Here is a 17,940-nt window from a genome sequence, read left to right as displayed (position 1 = left end):
AAAGATTTCATTACTGCATCCGGGTCGTTTCGTCTGTGATGTCGATTATGTGAGCTTCCCGATCAGCTGGACCGATTTTGCAGCAATAAAGAAGATGGCGGAGAAGGAGTTAAATAATAATATAAAAGAAAATGGCGGCAATGAGTCATCACTTGTCCGCGCATGCGCCAGTGTAACTTGCGTGCAGAAAAAGCGGCAAAAGAAGCGGTCCGTGATATAATGAGTAAATTAAAGGGCCATCAAAATAAACTATTTGTTTGCACGTTTCGCACGTGTTAGATTCGTTCGTCATCTCTTTTTCTCCACTTCTGTCTGTCTGTCTGTCTCCCTTATTACACACACACACACACACACACACACACACACACACACACACACACACACACACACACATACACACACACACACATACACACACACACATACACACACACATACATATATACATGTATATATTAAAATGTCTGTGTTTGTATGCATGTTTCTCTGTTTATGTAATCCACATGTTTGTTTATGTGAACTCAAGTATTTGTCAGCTCGTATCTATCTGATCGCACCCCCCCACACACACGCACACACACACACACGCACACACGCACACATACACACACACACGCACACACCCACCCACCCACACACACACACACACACACACCCACGCACACACGCACACACGCACACACACACACACACACACACAGCAAAGTGTAACAAAGAAAGGAAAGAAATACAGAGATTGGAATAACCCATTGAAAACAAAAATGGAATATCATCAGGTGTAGTAATAGTGTTATTGAACCCATAGCTGGAGAGAAACACACAGACACACACACACATAGATAGATAGATAGATAGAGAGAGAGAGAGAGAGAGAGAGAGAGAGAGAGAGAGAGAGAGAGGGGGGGGTTTATAAGGAGATTTAATATTTTATGCATCGGTTTTCAGTATTTACTTAAACTACTCAATAGATGAGTAGAACTAAATTAAGCAATGGAAATATATTTATAACAATTAAGCTAAGCAGAATTTTCCACGTTTCATACACGTAAGGACTTGTCGCATTAAATGCATTTTAGACTGGCAGGTCCTTAAGTAGATGGAACGCGAAAAATTCTACGTAGTTTAAGTGTCATAAATTCATAAATGTTTTCATAACTTGATGTAAGAAGTATATATATATATATATATATATATATATATATATATATATATATATATATATATATATATATATATATATATATATATATACTCGGGGTTTTTTATATTCAAAAGTAATGGACTAATGAATTCAACGAGGTTGTTAGATAGTGCTCAATAAAAAGAGCTGATAATACTTGTTTATTGTTATATAAACATGCTCACATCCCGCTGCTACAAATAGCCACTTGTTTCAATCAAACAACAGATATCATCAGGCAGCGACTTGACTATTCAAAAATTCAATGAATCTTTTGAATAGTCAAGTCGCTGCCTGATGATATCTGTTGTTTGATTGAAACAAGTGGCTATTTGTAGCAGCGGGATGTGAGCATGTTTATATAACAATAAACAAGTATATATATATATATATATATATATATATATATATATATATATATATATATATATATATATATATTAGAGAATACCCGTCCCAGAACTGATAAAGTTAACTTCTTGACCAGAACAGATCGGCACCAATATTATCTTCCCTTGCTAACAATGAAATAAAGATATAATGATATCAAACCTTACTTCTAGAATCCTTATTCCAATTTGGTGAAAATCTTTTACACGATTTTGATTCTAAAAAAAAAAAAAGTCTAAAATTGAACTCATAAAGAAGAAATTAATATTTAGCGAATCTTGCTTAATTGGTGGTCAAATAAGTACGACTCAAATTCGTTGCAAATCTGAAATATTTGAATCTAAAAAATAAGACGATGTTTATTATGCTCCCCCCCCCTTAAAAAACACTCATAATTTTGTAAATATGAAATAATTATTGTTTAAATTTCACTGATATCGGAAAGATTTGAAATTTGACGACGGGCTTCCACATTCTTTTTATTCTTTTAGAATGAAACTAAATTAAACTAAATATAGCTCACATTTAGATAGAATACGCCGAGCAGTAGTGATCAAAAATGAATAATGATCACTTTATATACGTCTCAATGATAATTGAGTTGACAGCTCTCCAGCGAAATATCAACAAGTTATCGACAAATAGAATCTGTTATATTGAAAAAAGGATTTTACAGGTTTTGTTTTCTGTTCGTTGATTTAGTTTTGATGACATGTCGTAAGAGATTGTCGTATTTGTTTGGCTAGAAGAACCAGCCACACCTTTTGGTATTACTGCTAATCTTTGTCGGCGCAAATAATTGCCTATATATATATATATATATATATATATATATATATATATATATATATATATATGACAATAACTATTCTCTAATAGATGCAGTTCAGAATAATGTTTAATTTCGTGATTAAGATATTTTAAACGAATATGTTAAAACTTCATTGGTAGCTTTACTTCTGGAAAATATTAACATTCAATTATATATATATATATATATATATATATATATATATATCAATTGAAAACAGATTTAGTAATAACTCCTTTGATGAAGTAACCTTCAATAGATACGAAAATATCCAAAATAACCCACTTGGGAATAGTGGTTAAATATGTAAATAGCAATATTAATAGAAATAGATGCAGAAATCGAGGTAGGAAAATAATCTGGTTTACTCCCCTTCAACTTAATGTCTAAAACAATATTAGCTAAAAATTTGTACACTTCATAGGTAATAACTTTCCACCAGGTTATGCCTTACATAGAATCTTTAACAGGAATACCGTAAAATTAAGCAATAGTTGTACCAGAACTAGTATATAGTACATAGTATAGTTGTACTAGAACTTATAAAAACACAATAATAAATTCTTTAGAGACTATAATTCAACTAGAGCTACTAACGACGACAACAAAAACAACAACAACAACAACAACAAAAAAAACAAAACAAAAAAAACATTGCAATTGCCAAAGACCGAATGGATGCTTACTAGGAAAAATGTCATATCTTTGGTGGTATACTAAGCTAAAATGTATACAGAGGAAAATCTTAATATTCAAAATATTACATAGGTAGCAGTTATGGCATTTAAAAATATGTTATATAGCCACACACATTCATTAAATGTTATTTGGACGTTTGATTACATGTCATAAGAAAGGTTTACTATCGCTGCATTACTTGAAATTAATCAACGAAAATAAAGCCTCTATAGTTGAATGAAAACTAACAACGAAAGCTAAGGCTTGTTGCTCTTTAAACTCGCCTTGTTTTTTGTGCCTAATTGAGAAACTTGAAATATTTCGTTTTGAAGATCGTGGAAAATGGTTAAACATCAAATTAAAATCGGCAATAAATTGTACACATTCTAAAGAATACACTAAGTAGGCTATGATTATACCAAGTATAATGCATTCAATGTGTTTAAATTCCCAAGACCCCTTCGCCCATACCTTTATAAAAAGGTGAGAGATGAAGAATACAGTGATTCGCCAGTCATGGAAGTATTGTTGCTTCGTGTTTTTATATACTCATATGTGTAGCTTAATTGCCAACGATATTTTCAAAACTTACTACTTAGTTTTACTTACACATCGAGCACTGTCAAAGTAAATATTGAAAATTTTATATAAAATTTTATGTAGGTACATAATATCTTATGTAGATACATAAAATATAATATATATATATACTTTTATATCTATCTATCTATCCATCTCTCTCTCTCTCTCTCTCTCTCTCTATATATATATATATATATATATATATATATATATATATATATATATATATATATTAATGATGGGACGATTTCAATATTTTTCCAGATTCTCATACAATTATCGATTCTGTACTAAGTTTCCGATTTCAATAAATTTACCAAATCCGATTCTTTATAAATCTAAATATTTTACTATAAAGTTGACATTTTTGCCCTACAAGCACATGTTAAATGTGCACATATTTTCTCAAACGTAAAGATACACTTGCGAGTAACGTTCTATAGATTTTAGTTTATTTAGGTAATTTAAAAGGAACGAATATTTACTATTTTATTATTTTAACATTGCTACCAGCAATGTAAGATTTTGTTTAAAAAGACAATTGAAAGAATCGTTTGTGAGATCGGTAAATAGACACAGAAATTTTCGATTCCGATATCGATTCCGATACCAAAAAAAGTTTCAGTTTTTCCGCTTCAGATTCCGATTAATCACTCCAAAACTAATATATATATATATATATATATATATATATATATATATATATATATATATATATATATATATGTATTTGTAACTGCTCTATCTAGTGTATTTTTAATTGGTCTATCTAATGTTTTGTAATTACTGTATCTATTGTATTTTTAATAACTCTATCTAGTGTATTTTTTAATTACTCTATCTAATGTATTTGTTAATTACTTTACCTAGTGTATTCTATAATTGTTCTATCTAGTGTATTTTTTAATCATTCTATCTAGTATATTTTTAATTACTCTATTTAATGTATTTTTTTAATTACTCTATTTAATGTATTTTTTTATTAATCTGTCTAGTGTATTTTTTAATTATTCTATATAGTGTATTTTTTAAAAACTCTATTTATTGCATTTGTTAATTACTCTATCTAGTGTATTTGTTAATTACTCTGTCTAGTGTATATTTTAATTACTCTAATGTTTTTTAATTACTGTATCTATTGTATTTTTATTTACTCTATTTAAAGTATTTTTTAATTACTCTATCTAATGTATTTGTTAATTACTTATCTAGTGTATTTTATAATTATTCTATCTAGTGTATTATTAAATTACTCTATCTAGTGTATTTTTTAATTATTCTATTAAATGTATTTTTATTTACTCTGTCTAGTATATTTTTTAATTACTCTATTAAATGTATTTTTAATTACTTTATCCAGTGTATTTTAAAATTATTCTATCTAGCATGATTTTTAATAACTGTATTTAATGCATGTGTTAATTACTCTATCTGTGTATTTTTAATTACTCTATCTAGTTTATTTTTTAATTATTCAATCAAGTGTACTTTTTAATTACTCTATCTATTGTGTTTTTTATTGCTCTATCTAATGTATTTTTTAATTATTCTATCTAGTTCATTTTTTCATTATTCTATCTAATGTATTTTTTAATTACTTTATGTAGTTTTTTTTAAATACTCTATCTAGTATATTTTTTAATTACTCTATCTAATTTATTTGTTAATTACTCTATTTAATGTATTTTTTAATTACTTTTTCTAGTGTATTTTTAATTGTTCTATCTAGTGTATTTTTAATTACTCTGTTAAATGTAGTTTTTAATTACTCTATCTAGTATATTTTTTCATTACTCTACCTAATGTATTTTTTAATTACTATATTTAATGTATTTTTAATTATTCTATCTATCTAATGTATTTGCTAATTAATCCATTTAATACATTTTTAATTACTCTGTCTAGTGTATTTTTAATTACTCTTTCGAATGTATTTTTTAATTACTCTATCTAGCGTATTTTTTAGTAATTCTATCTAGATTATTTTTAAATTACTCTATCTAGTGTATATTTTAATTACTCTATCTAGTGTATTTTAAATACTCTATATAGTGTATTTTTTAAAATTATTCTATCTAGTGTATTTTTTATTTCTCTATTTTATGTATTTGTCAATTACTGTATCTATTTTATTTCTTAATTACTCTAATGTCTTTTTTAATTACTCTATCTCGTTTATTTTTAATTATTCTATCTAGTGTATTTTTAATTACTCTATCTAGTGTATTTTTAATTACTCTATCTAATGTATTTTTTAATTACTTTATCTAGTATATTTTTATTACTCTATTTAATGTATTTTTTAATTACTCTATTTAATGTATTTTTAATTACTCTATTTAATGTATTTTTAAATTACTCTATTTAATGTATTTTTTATTACTTTATCTAGTGTATTTTTTATTACTCTATTTAATGTATTTTTTAATTACTCTATTTAATGTATTTTTAATTACTCTATTTAATGTATTTTTTAATTACTCTATTTAATGTATTTTTTATTACTCTATTTAATGTATTTTTTAATTACTCTATTTAATGTATTTTTTATTACTTTATCTAGTGTATTTTTTATTACTCTATTTAATGTATTTTTTAATTACTCTATTTAATGTATTTTTTATTACTTTATCTAGTGTATTTTTTAATTACTCTATTTAATGTATTTTTAATTACTCTATTTAATGTATTTTTTATTACTCTATTTATTGTATTTTTTAATTACTCTATTTAATGTATTTTTTATTACTCTATTTAATGTATTTTTTAATTACTCTATTTAATGTATTTTTTAATTACTCTATTTAATGTATTTTTTATTACTCTATATAATGTATTTTTTATTACTCTATTTAATGTATTTTTTAATTACTCTATTTAATGTATTTTTTATTACTTTATTTAATGTATTTTTTAATTACTCTATTTAATGGATTTTTTATTACTTTATCTAGTGTATTTTTTATTACTCTATTTAATGTATTTTTTAATTACTCTATTTAATGTATTTTTTATTACTTTATCTAGTGTATTTTTTAATTACTCTATTTAATGTATTTTTAATTACTCTATTTAATGTATTTTTTATTACTCTATTTAATGTATTTTTTAATTACTCTATTTAATGTATTTTTTATTACTCTAGTTAATGTATTTTTTAATTACTCTATTTAATGTATTTTTTAATTACTCTATTTAATGTATTTTTTATTACTCTATTTAATGTATTTTTTTATTACTCTATTTAATGTATTTTTTAATTACTCTATTTAATGTATTTTTTATTACTCTAGTTAATGTATTTTTTAATTACTCTATTTAATGTATTTTTTAATTACTCTATTTAATGTATTTTTAATTACTCTATTTAATGTATTTTTTATTACTCTATTTAATGTATTTTTTAATTACTCTATTTAATGTATTTTTTATTACTCTAGTTAATGTATTTTTTATTACTCTAGTTAATGTATTTTTTAATTACTCTATTTAATGTATTTTTAATTACTCTATTTAATGTATTTTTAATTACTCTATTTAATGTATTTTTTATTACTCTAGTTAATGTATTTTTTAATTACTCTATTTAATGTATTTTTTAATTACTCTATTTAATGTATTTTTTATTACTCTATTTAATGTATTTTTTATTACTCTAGTTAATGTATTTTTTAATTACTCTATTTAATGTATTTTTTATTACTCTATGTAATGTATTTTTAATTACTCTATTTAATGTATTTTTAATTACTCTATCTAATGTATTTTTTAATTACTTTATCTAGTGTATTTTTATTACTCTATTTAATGTATTTTTAATTACTCTATTTAATGTATTTTTAATTACTCTATTTAATGTATTTTTTAATTACTCTATTTAATGTATTTTTTATTACTTTATCTAGTGTATTTTTAATTACTCTATTTAATGTATTTTTTAATTACTCTGTATTTTTAATTACTCTATTTAATGTATTTTTTATTACTTTATCTAGTGTATTTTTAATTACTCTATTTAATGTATTTTTTAATTACTCTATTTAATGTATTTTTTAATTACTCTATTTAATTTATTTTTTAATTACTCTATTTAATGTATTTTTTATTACTTTATCTAGTGTATTTTTTAATTACTCTATTTAATGTATTTTTAATTACTCTATTTAATGTATTTTTTAATTACTCTATTTAATGTATTTTTTAATTACTCTATTTAATGTATTTTTATTACTTTATCTAGTGTATTTTTAGTACTCTATTTAATGTATTTTTTATTACTCTATTGAATGTATTTTTTAATTACTCTATTTAATGTATTTTTTAATTACTCTATTTAATGTATTTTTAATTACTTTATCTAGTGTATTTTTTATTACTCTATTTAATGTATTTTTTATTACTTTATCTAGTGTATTTTTTATTACTCTATTTAATGTATTTTTTAATTACTCTATCTAATGTATTTTTTAATTACTTTATCTAGTGTATTTTTTATTACTCTATTTAATGTATTTTTTAATTACTCTATTTAATGTATTTTTAATTACTCTATCTAGTGTATTTTTTATTACTCTATCTCGTGTATTTTTTATTACTCTATCTCGTGTATGTGTTAATTACTCTGCCGAATATATTTATTAATTAATCTGTTTAATGTATTTTTTAATTATTCTATCTAGTGATTATTTTAATTACTCTATCTAGTGTATTTTTTTAATTACACTAGTGTATTTCTTATTATTCTATCTAGTGTATTGTTTAATTACTTTCTCTAATGTTTTTATTACTTTATCTAGTGTATTGTTTTTGTTATAAAGGATGTCCCAAAAGAAACTGTCGGATTTTAAATTTGATTAACTTCCTTAATATTTAAGTTATGTTTACCAATTTTCATATGTAGGTAGATGAGCCTCTCCGTGATTTTTTTGAGACATAAGTAGATATCATAGTCTACTTATTCTAATTTTATTTACGCAACTTAATCTCTGCAGGGCATTGTCCAGCACATCACTTAATGTTTCAGAGCTTATGTCCCTAATTTCCTCCTCTATATTGTTTTAAGGGCATTTATTGTGGTTGGTTTTATTGCATTGGGAGTAGGGGAATTTCTTGTGTTGAAGTTTCGTCGAAATTCTCTTTGAGTTTCTGATATTGACTCATTCAACCGAAAATATGACTCTACGATAAATATCCGCTCCTCTGTATAGTGTAACAACTCATGATGACCTTGGAAGGGGCACTCCAAAAAATAAAAGAAAAATATAAAAAATTAAGAAAGTTATGAATTTTTTTTAACCATCAGCTTTTTTGGGGAGGGACACCCTGTATTATCTAGTGTATTTTTAATTACTCTATCTTATGTATTTTTATTGTCTCAATATGTTCTAATGTAAACATAATTTTCATCTTTATATATATATATATATATATATATATATATATATATATATATATATATATATATATATATATACGTGTGTGTTTGAGAGGGAGGGAGAGAAAGAGAGAGAGAGAGAGAGAGAGAGAGAGAGAGAGAGTATCCTGATCATTTTTGCTTCATGTTTAGATGTACAATCCCATATTTATGGAAAAGTCGGGAAAATAATATACATATTAATACCGTAGTACCTTTAATATACGTACATACGTGTGTCACGGTTTCCAGATTAAAAATTATTCCATCAGGAAATCCTATCTATTAAAAAGAAAGGATAGAAGGTCATAACACACTACGAGCATTAAATTAGTACACAGAGACGCTACTTTAATGTTCGTAGCAGATTATCCCGTTCTATTCTCATTTTTAATAAATAGGATCTCCCGATCACCGAAGACGAAATGTTAAAAGAAAAACTTAAATAAAAAAAATGTTGCTTTTAGGTAATACGTGAACTTAAAATATACTGTCTTAGTCTTATAGCTAGGATCCAAGGGTAGTATCTGTTCTACCTGAATACGGTATACTGATATCGTGGGGGTTTCCGTTCGCGTCAACCGTTTATACACTGGAAATATGTCACAGACTCCTATAAGGATATTGGAGGTAAACCGTAATAAACAGATATATTCTGACGCTACATTAACCAGATTAGATAAATACTCTTACAGTTTTAACAAAAGGTCTACAATAACATCGCGGGGTCTCCATTCACGCCGAACGTTCACAGAATGTCCATCCGCAATATACAACATATGAAAGATGCTGTCGTAGAATTTCCACTGGTCCTGCTAGTCTATATAATTAAAACAGTAGATGTATGGGTGTGTGTCTGTATCTGCGTAAATATTTAATCAATAAACTCGTAAACTACTAGCATCAAAACATTGAAATTAAGAGAAAATAGTAATAATAGACCAAGGATGGTTTATAACGAGTAAAATCTTTGTTTGGATGGATAATAACGCGTACATACATATGTCGGCAAGTTGAAATGCAAAAATGTACATTTCAACTTGCCGACGAACTCTTATTTTTTAATGCGCATGCCCAGATTCATTTCTTCAAGTCGTTTAATTCGGTAAGAAACGCGGCTAGAGCGCTAAATGTTTTGATTTCGATTCTAGCTGATGGCACCCAAGTCATTTTCGTTTTAACTTTTGAAATCATTAGATAAAATATGATATACAATCGAGAATTAGCTCCGTAATAATAAATACGAAATCTGCACCAATTAAATACCAGTCTAATAACGAATAAAAGTTGAAAATTAATAAACAGAATAAATAAATAAAAATTTGGTGCTGAGTTTATTGAAGAAGTTTAAAAGCAAATCAAAATTTCATTTTTTGTGTGTTTCTTTTGTATTAGGATAGTCTGTAGGAAATTTTCGGGAACCATTTCCTTCTTCAAGCCTTCAATGAAAAATATTTTGATTCAATAGTTATTTTCATCATCAATTGTTCATGTTTTGTATATGCATATAAAATGAAAGAGAGAGCGATAGATAGATAGATAGATAGAGAGAGAGAGAGAGACAGACAGACAGAGACAGAGACAGAGAGGGAGGTAGATAGATATAGATGTATATTAGATGGATGGAAATGTAGAAAAGCGCAACAGATGAGAGAGTGTTCATCTGATGCCAACAATTTGACAAAAACAAACAAACAAACGAACAAACAAACGGTACCTGCTAAGGCGAACTAAAATGTCCGTCTGGCAGACGTGACCTTTCCATAGCTTGCCGGTGCGCCTGGCGTGAGGATTTTGCTTTTCCGCAACCTGTCGACTTCCACGGATTCGTCTTTTCCATGCTGTGCGTGAGACCGACACATCGCGAAAGGCATCATGGCAAGGAACGGCGGGAAAAATCAGTTGTTCATCTCAAAGTGAAATTTGCATTGCATTTTATTTGTTTTTCGTGCGAATGACAAATCAAATATAACAATATTATTCCTTGTCTTACTCCCCAATCTCATCTTTCACCCATATGTGAATTAAAAAGAGAATGAAAACATATCTATGCTTTTGAGAACGACGTGTTCACACCGAAAGTTTGAAGTATTTAAAAAGAGAGAATGAAAAAAATAAATAACAATACTTGGAAACAATACTTGGAAACAATACGTGGAAAGTGTTTATAATAAGTAAAAAAAATGTGTGAAACAAAGTTGTAGAACTTCAATTCGAGTTGGCCTTCTCTGTAATTTGAGTGGCAATAAGACAAAACTTTTCAGTAGTCTCCATACCCTTCCACCAGAGGTTTGTTAGATCTTCTTCCATGTAGTTTTTTTTTCATCCTCTTTGAGCTTTTATGGCTGTTTTGTGTGGTACTAGTCGAGGCTGGTTATTATTATCATTTTCATTATTATTATTAGATGGAAAGTACCTGGCATAGGATGTTTGCTGTGTTAAGCAGAACTGACTTCTGGAGTAAGGTGCCGTTGTACTTGATTCCCAAGGAGTTATTATTATTATTATTATTATTATTATTATTATTATTATTATTATTATTATTATTATTATAGACATGAAATAGAAATGAATGTTCACATATTCAAGGTAACAGTAGAAACGCAAGAAAACAATATTCAGTCGTAAATAAGAGATTTCTTAGCCTTCGGGCCGAGATTAAAGTCTAATATCTGTCCTGATGCTAAACTTCAAGTTTTTTTTTCTCGATTCGTGGAGGGGAAATCTACCACGACTGAGACAATTTTTATTTTTGTTCCTTTTCCCCCACATTAAAAAAAAAAACGACCCCGGTGCCTAACTCTGCCCCCCGTGGGGAGGCAAAGTAAATAGGAACATTTAATGCTACCAAGATTAAGGCAAAAACATAAAGATGACAGACAAACAAACTGATACGCATACGAACAACCGGAAACACAAACATGCATTAAGTATGTACTCAGTATAAGTTTTAAAACCTTCTAGAAAAATAGACAATACGTCCCACTTCAACAGGTTGAACTGGTCACATTCTCTGAGCGTATATATGAAACAGGGGTAGAATTTCCACTTATCTTCTTGGTTTTTCTTTATTTCCTTAGTAAAATAAATAAATAAAAATAAACAAATAAAATGTTCTGACTTCTTACTCTTTACACACCTCTCATCATCGCTCATAGACTCCCTGCCTTCGTTGAATCTCTTATACCACTCAAATACTGATCCTCGATTCGTGCAAGATAGTCCAAAAGCAGTTTGAAGCATTCCATACGTGTAGCGGTTGAGATGCCCATACGCTAACACACGCATGACAGCCAGTGGAAAATAAAACGAAGGATGATGTCGAGTTGTCAGATTAAGATTGGCGGGGTGAAAGGTCAACTACTTAACGTACGTACCTGTCGGAGGTGGGGGCCTGCAAACAAAGCAGGTCACATATATGACCCAGAGAAAAATAAAAGAAAAAGAAACAGGAGCCACAGTCAATTGTGAAATCAACACCGCACAAGTATGGCTTTAATCTATCCACCTCCCCATTGCGCTCTTCCTCCCCCTCTCTGGCTAGGCACACGCATTTATAACGCAGTAACGACGATCACCATAAAATTTTTTACATTTTTTATACAAAACGAGTGTACGAGTTTGCTTTCTGGCTGACGGAAAATCGACTGCGCAATAGTTTCATGCGTTTCTGTAAAAAAATTTTTTTTCAAGTTTCTAACAGAATTTTATTGCATATCTTTGTTTTAAAGACTCCTCACGTACAGATCGCATATTTGAAATTCACCAGCTGTGGCAATCAGACTTTAGTAGGGTGTATTCTAATACCTGTTGTAGCTGTTCACTTAAACTTAAAATCATGAAAAATTGGCCAGTCATCTCATAAGATATATAGCAATAATATGCTGAATTTACAAGAGTCTACGACAATTTTAAATGCCTGTACAAAAAAGTCGGAAAACTTATTGAAGGCACCAACTTCTCGTTACCAACTTGTGTTTTACAAAAAAAAAAAAAAAAAAAAAAAAACATTTGCTATATTTAAACAGTTAACGCTGATTCTGATTCGAACTCTTCCAAAAAAGCTCATCACGGTTAATAATCGAGGCAAAACTTATTACTTGATATCTCTGATTTCCACAAAAGCAAATATAATTAGAAAAATCTAATTTTCGACAAATTTTCTATTTGTTTTTCTAGATGCATGAAGCAGTCTATTATAACTAGACCTGTGACAACAGAATATTCTTTTCATTCTTTTGACTCTCCAGTATATATCCGACACAGTAAGACACAGTCAATCAACCGTGAACCACATCAGTCTATATTAAAAAAAAACAAAAAAAAAACATATAAGCTATTAACGGATATATACTCAATAGTCAAAACAACGAAAAGAATATGCTGTTGTCACAGCCCTAATTATAACTTACGACTAATTAGAAACATTAAAACATCATCATTTTTCAAACAAAGATAAATTCCCCAAATAAGTTAAAGTTCAGCATAATTATTTTTTTTTATTTACTCACATTTCGTTTAATAAAAGATGAATGATGATATTCGTATCGTTTGAAATTTTCGGACTGCTGTTCTTATCTGAAGTGCTATTTTGACAACGTTTCGGTCGATGTAACCTTCCACCTTCTTCAAGTGTATCCTGTCAAACTCGGATATCTTTCTGTCGAACTTGGAAATCTACACGGGATTTCGAACGAAACCCCTTATTTAATCTATGGATATAGCAGGGGGAAGGTCAGAGGTTACATCGACCGAAACGCTGTCAAAATAACACTTAAGATGAGAACAGTAGTCCGAAAAATATAAATAATACGAATAATAAATCCTTATCTAAAAAAAATCAGAAACAACAATATTCGTTATTAGTTTTCTACGTTTGTATTACGCTCTTCGTGCCATCCGACCACATCTCCACTGAACCGCCGTATGCGTTTATACCCACCCACCCCCCACTTACGCACGTGCTAATCGTGGACGTATTTGTGTACCACAAGCCTAGTCTTATTGATTTCATAGATTTGGTATTATTCGAACTGCGGATTGGGGTGGTCCATGCTGACAGGCTTTGCGCCGACGTGCCTGAAACGGACCAATTGATTGCAGTTGCATGTCCGTGTTCGTGTGTCGAAAGGCATTTTTGAATTGGTCGGTATTTTCAGAAAGCGCTTTCTACAATAATCACAAACACGGAATTTAGTCATGTACGTGTCGATTGTTGGATCATTCCAGGCGGTCGTCTATTTATACCAGGGTTTCATGTAAATACATGGAAATATGTTTCATATCTATCGATTGATTCATCGTAGTTCATATCTACTTTTAACTATCTATCTATTTATCTATCTATCTATCTATCTATCTATCTATCTCCCCGACATCTCTGACCTTGATGGAGGGAAAACTAAAAATGGGTCCAATATAATCTCCTATATAATATTTTGACTGCAGAAAATTCCCCTCTGGACCAAAGTACAGTAAGTTTGCAATAACAGATGCCACATACTAATTCATTACGTCTAGACTATTAGCCACTATCTCATGTAATTTTCGAATACAATTATAGACACATTAAGTCGTTATAATAAAATGCTACATTGCGTCCTAGAAGCAACACCATCAAAATCGTAACACCCATAGAGGAAGGAGTCCCTATTTTCCTCTATAAATATTTAGTTCCCCCAGTACTATCAGTTGACTCTGGCACCGATTTAATATTTTCCCATGATACTTTCATTGCACCCATCGTAACTGGTTATGAGCTACATACACATTACATGATTTTTCCATTTCCCGATTCAAAAATAAATTCTCCTTTCTCAAAATCCGCCAATTTTGATTGGCTGAGACTTGAATATTCTATTATTCCAGAATCCACTTATTCATACATAAACGAACGCTCCAAAAATTTACCAATATGGTGTCGCTCTCTATACGAGGCAATTGTGCTAATAAAAATACGAACATATTAACCGCTCATAAACAGAAAATTAAATACTGGTAACCTTATAGTTATCTATGCATAAAGTGTCAAAAGAAAAACAGCATTTACGAGTATCATTACTTATTTTTCGATGTTGGAGCAGCTTTACAACACTTACACGATGCTACCTTTCTGTTTTGTTTTAGTTTTTTGTGGGCGTTTTTGGTTATATATTATTTATTTTTTACATTTACTATAATTGTGGACGATTTTAATGACATATATATTTTCTTACGATTACCTAGGCTTCAGTCATGTTACTTAGTGTTAACCGCTTACAAATAAGTTAACGCCCCAATATTTTATTCAGATAAGTTTTAAATTAAATTACATTGCCTACGGAAACACTTATTTGTTATATATTTGTTTTCATGCCAATTACATTTTCTGTGGAGTATGTTGTTTCTGTTTTCCCGACTCATCCTCGACACTACACAGACGTAAACTTTGTTTTTGTTTTTATTAGGCAAATTTTCACCTTAGCTCCACCTCCACAATTTTCTTTAATATGACGACGTATAAAGGTTTTCGACTATGCTGATTAATACAATCTTATTTAAATTTGGCAGAGATAAGTAGTTTTCGAGATATAAATACCTGTATTATGCACTGTAATTCAGTGGCCGCCAGATTTGTATGCGATTGCGATAAACAAATATACTTCTCTCTGACTGACACTGCCATCCCCTAATTTTTTTTTTTTTTTTGGTTTATAGTATTTGCGGGTGGGTATGCTGACAGCGAACATCAAATTAAATTTAGGGCAAATATTTTGACAAACCTCATAAAAGATGGGGTGTCTATTCCGAAAGCCGTCCTTAACATAGGAAGGTTGGAGATGTCTATTTCGAATACCGTTCTTAACATGCGGAGGTTGGGGGGTGTCTATTCCGAAAGCCGTTCTTAACATGAGGAGGTTAGGAGTGTCTATTCCGAAAACCGTTCTTTACATTAGGAGGTTGTGGGTTGGCCACCACCACCACCAACAACCGTAGTTTACTTTTTAATCATTAAGCATGAATCAAAATATCATACTTTTTTCGACCAAGTAATGCCGTCCGGCCTGCTAGCCCCCCTCTCTCTCTCCTCTCTCTCTCCCTCTCTTTTTCTCTCTCTCTCTCTCTCTTTATATATATATACTCGTAGCGAAATTGAATATTGAAATTGGGTCTGTGGGAGGAAAGTACATGAAAATTTGCAGTTTTTTTTAAAGATTATAATACTGTTTCATGGTTAAAATTTTATGACAATAGGTAAAAATGAACTTATGTTTTCGAAGCAATAAATTAGGTCCAGCTCCAGTTTTGCTGCTTTGGAATGAATTTTGCTTCGGGTAATTTTTGCTTGGTTGTCTTCCTTGAAGCCTTACCAGGCCATTAATATATATATATATATATATATATATATATATATATATATATATATATATATATATATATATATAATTTGAGATTGCTATTTTCCAAAGGTAGGGTAACCAGTGAAATATAAGGAGGTTCATACAAGAGTGCTCAATGCAGAAGTAGAGCAAGTTACGTTTGTCTTTACATAAGCAGTAGTTTGTTGCTACACAGTCATGAACATGTTTCGGTCTACTAGTATTTACTAACTAGAGACCTCATCAGGCAACAACTGTTTTCGAAAACAGAATACGCTTTTAGATGCAAATAAAAGAATTTTTTTTCTAATTAATTTCAGATAAAGAATTTTTAAGAACTTTTTATCTGGCGAGGAATGAAATAATTTTTTGTTTGCATCCTTAAGCGTGTTTTAAAACACTTCGTCTGTTTAATCTATGTTTTTTCATTTAGTTCAAGGTGCTTCTATAGGCCGAAACATTTTCAACTTCATATTTGGCAAGCGCGTGCCTTCTGTTTTAATAAACAAAACAAACAAACAAACAAACAAACAAACAAACAAACAAAACGTCATGGTGAGTTCAACGTTAAATGCCAACAAAGCTTACAATCACTTTCTCTAATTCGAAATTAAAAAAAAAGAAAGAAAAGAAAATCCCTTTATTTCAACACAAAAGCGCGTTTTAAAACAGTTTGTCTGTTTATTCTATATTTTTCATGTTCAAGACGTTTCTTTTGATCGACATATTTTAAACTTCACAAAAAATAGAGGAAAAGGAATATGATTTGGTATACGCCGTCTACAATCAGATGCTAAAAGCCAAACTCGACAAGAATTTCCTAAATCTCACCGAAAACAATTCCCCGTAACAGATCTTTCACACAAAATCTTTTATAAAAATAACCTAAAACTGCCCTATAATTGCTGGGAAACTTAAGGGATGATAATTAAAGCACATAATAAAATAATAATTGAGGGCAGCAAAGAAAAAATAACACTATTATTAGGTTGGTGCAAAAATAATGTCGTTTTTGGACATTCAAGTATATATAAAAAACGACATTATTTTTGCTCCAATCTTGGAGTAAATTGACAAACATAGCAGTAACAACAAAATAATACATAGGACAAAAATATAATCATTATAAATAATAAGGACCCAGATTTTAACAGAAATAAAAACGCTAACAATGAGCAGAATAGTTGTAGATGTAGAATTCTCCCACTCTTTTCAATATACAATAACTTAAGAAAATCCAAAATTACGACCACAAAAGTACACTCAACAACGAAAAAAGCCGAATAAAAAGAGCACTGCTACTATGTGTTTAAATAATGTGGACGATCGCCAGTAGTCGATAGGAAAATAATACGAAAACCAGGACATTAGGAATCTATGTCTGAATGAGAAATGCGCTATCCTAAACTTTAAAGAACCCCCAAATTTATTAAACTGCAGAAGCGAAATAGGGAATGTATGCATACACAAAATAAATTTTACCTTAGGATAACAACAGAAAATAATAATAATAATAATAATAATAATA

Source organism: Euprymna scolopes, chromosome 21 (genome assembly GCF_053919585.1).
Source record: "Euprymna scolopes isolate OS-2025 chromosome 21, ASM5391958v1, whole genome shotgun sequence".
NCBI lineage: Eukaryota > Metazoa > Mollusca > Cephalopoda > Sepiida > Sepiolidae > Euprymna > Euprymna scolopes.
The sequence above is the reverse complement of the archived record's forward strand: the minus strand, read 5'-3'. Positions refer to the sequence as shown.